The following is a 3,559-nucleotide window of genomic DNA, read 5'->3' on the forward strand; positions in this document are numbered from 1 at the left end:
GGTCCCAGGGACCTCTGCTCCTAGACTGCAAAGTTAATCACTCCCCTCCTTGCTATAAAACGTCTACCTTTACATTTCCAACCTTCATAATCACTCCTAATAACAATTATTCACTATTGTATCACAAAAGACCTATCTGCATTTCCTTTCATCTAAGCATCTTTTCATATGCTTTTTGGTTGTTTTGTATTTCTTCTTTGATGAAATGTCTATTCATGTTCCGTCATTCCTTTGCTGAGGACAATATTTTCTTACCTCTTCGAACTGATTTGTTACTTTGTCAAAAATTGATTGGTTACATCTTGTGTTGGTTTATTGCTAGATTCTCTATGCTTTTTATCTGTATTTTTTTACCTTCTTGAATACCACACTTTCTTGTCAACTGTAGTTGTGTCTTAATATCTGGTAGAATGATTCCTTCCACTTTATTCTTCTCATGTTATTTTAGCTATCCTGACCTATAAAATGTTCACCACTTGCCTGTTTATTGTACTCTGGTGGCTTGTGAGTTGCTGTGAGGCTGCAGGCTATGCCACCAGTATTTAAATATGAGCAGAGTCACTCACTGAGGACAGGTTTTAGTGAAGTTTCCAGACAAAGACAAAGAAGGAGAGGCAGATCACTTCTGAAGGGTTAGACACTGAAAACCGTATCAGTAGCAGCGGAAAACTGATATAGTGCTAGATGATGAGTCCCTCAGGTTGGAAGGCACTCCTCAAAGTAGAGTTGACCTTCATCATATGGATGGAGCAGAACTTGTGGGACCTTTATTTGCTGTTGAAGCACAATGCAAAATGAAAACTGCTACAAACATCCAGAGATAATTGGAACATGCAATGTGCAAAATGCAGATGTAAGAAAATTGTTGTTGTTGTAAATGCCATAGAGTCAGTTCCAATTCATGGCGACCCTGCAGATGTATCCAAGGAGCGGCTGGTGGGTTTCATCCATAAACCTCGTGGTTAGCAGTCCAGTGCTTATCCTACAGCGCCACACTATGACCCCCTAGAAGGAATAAAAAATGAAATGAAACTGATAAAGATCAATATCCTAGGCATTATTTTTGTTATTAAGTGCCATAGAGTCAGTCCCAACTCAAGGAGTGGCCGACTTTGTAGTTCAAACTGACATTGCAGTTCAGTGAATTAACCCACAACCCTGGAGCACACGTTTACTGATTTTAAAACATTCATTATGTCCTTTTTCTTTACAAGCAATTGCCTTTTGATCTATGTACAGCTTCCTCATGAGCACAATTAAGTGTTTTAGAATTTCTGTTCTTTGCTTTAGGCTTTCTAACTCCAGGTCTTTGCACATTTCATTATAATACTTGACTTTGTCTTCTTGAACTGCCCTTTGAAATGTTCTGTTCAGCCTTTTACTTCCTAATTTCTTTCACTTGCTTTAGCATCTCTACACTGGAGAGCAAATTTCAGAGTCTCTTTTGACATTCACTTTTGTCTTTTCCTTCTTTCTTGTCTTCTTAATGACTTTTTTCTTTCTTCCCGTATGATGTTCTTGATGTTACCCCAGAACTCTTTTCGTTTCAGTGATTAATGTCTATGCATCAAATCTGTTCTTGAGATGATCTCTAAATTGAGGTGGGATATATTCCAGGTAAAATTTTAGCTCTTATGGGTTTATTTTAATTTTCTTTAACTTTAGACTGAATTTGCATATGAGCTATTGATGGTGTGTTCCACAGTCCACCCTTGATCTTGGAACATGGAATATGCAAAATGCAGATTTAAGAAAATTGTTGTTATTGTTAAGTGCCATGGAGTCGGTTCCAATTCATGGTGATCCTGCAGAGGTTTTGATTGATACGGAGTGTTTCCACAGTCTTTTCCCAAAGATGTAGTTAATTTGATTTCTGTGTGAAGTCCTTGTGTATAGTCTTCTTTTATGTTTTTTAAATAAGGTATTTGCAATGATCAAGCCATTGGTTTTACAAAATTCTATCATGCAATCTCCAGTATTGTTTCTATCACCAAGGGCATATTTTCCAACTACTGATCTTTCCTCTTTGTTTTCAAACTTTGCATTCCAATTACCAGTAATTAATAATACATCTTGATTAATAATACATCTTCAATTTAAGATTGAAGACATTGGTAAATTCAATTTAATCACCACTGGCTTTAGTGGTTGGTACATAAATTTGAATAATAGTAGTATTAACTGGTCTTCCTTGTAGGCATGTGATTATTATCCTTGTAGCATTATGCTTCAAGAAAGATCTCAAAATGTTCTTTTTGATGATAAATGTGATGCCATTCCTCTTAAATTTGCCATTCCTGGCATAGTAAACCATCTAATTTTCAGATTCAAATTGCTAATAGCAGTTCATTTCAGCTCACTAATGCCTAGGATATTGATCTTAATGCATTCTATTTCATTTTTGACAAGTTCCAATTTTCCTGATTCATAGTTCAAACATTCCATGTTCTGATTATTAATGGATGTTTGCAGCTGTTTATCCTCATTTTGAGTTGTACCCCATCTGCAGCTGAAGTTGTGCCCCATCCTGAAAGCTTTACTCCATTCACATCATTATGGCTAACTGTACTTTGAGGAGGCAGCTGTTCCCTAGTTGTATTTTGACTGCCTTCCAACCTGAGGGGCTCATCTTTTGGCACTATATCTGACAATATTCTGGTGTTATTCATCATATTTCAGTGTTCAATATTCTGGTGCTATCTGACAATGTTCCACTGCTATTCATAAGGTTTACAGTAGCTAAACATTCAGAAGTAGTCTATCTCTTTCTCTTACTAGTTTGTCTTAAGTCTGGAAGCTCAGTTGAAAATTGTCAAGCATGGTGTATCCTGTTGGTATTTCAAATACTGGTTGCATAGCTTCCAGCATCACAGCAACATACAAGCCACTACTGTATAACAAACTGACAGATGAGTAGTGGATTGAAAGTGCTGTGAACTGCCAAAAGTACAAATAAATATGTCTTGGAAGAAGTATAGCCAGAATGCTCCTTGAATGGGAGGATGGTGAGACTTCATCTCACACTGGAGAGAGTCCCTTTTTCATATTAGGTGGGACTAACCACTCTTTGGAAAAGGATGTCATGCTTGGCAAAGTAGAGGGTCAGTGATAAAGCGGAAGACCCTGGAGATATGGATTGGCACAGTGGCTGTGGTCTCAAATATGAAAACATTTGTGGGGGTAGTGTTTTGTTCTATGATTTAGAACTGACTTGGGGACATCTGACAATAACAACAAAAACAATTTGATAATTTTAGAATAAACTTGCATATAGTTACATATGTTTTTTGGTAGGATTTTGCTAGGAATTAAATTATACTTGGAGATTAAGTTCAGGAAATTTTTATCTTTACTATGCTGAATTTTCCAATTCATGCATGCTGTCTCTCCATTCATTAATATCATAGATAACTTTTGTCAATGTTTTATGATTTCAAACTTATAGATTCTATACATTTTTTATTAGATGTATATCTAGGAACTTCATTTTTTGTTGTTGTTGTTTGTCTTTCTGGGAGCACATTATTTATTGTAAAGGAGATTTTTCAACAGTGCTGTA

Source organism: Chrysochloris asiatica, unplaced genomic scaffold (genome assembly GCF_000296735.1).
Source record: "Chrysochloris asiatica unplaced genomic scaffold, ChrAsi1.0 scaffold00536, whole genome shotgun sequence".
Lineage (NCBI taxonomy): Eukaryota > Metazoa > Chordata > Mammalia > Afrosoricida > Chrysochloridae > Chrysochloris > Chrysochloris asiatica.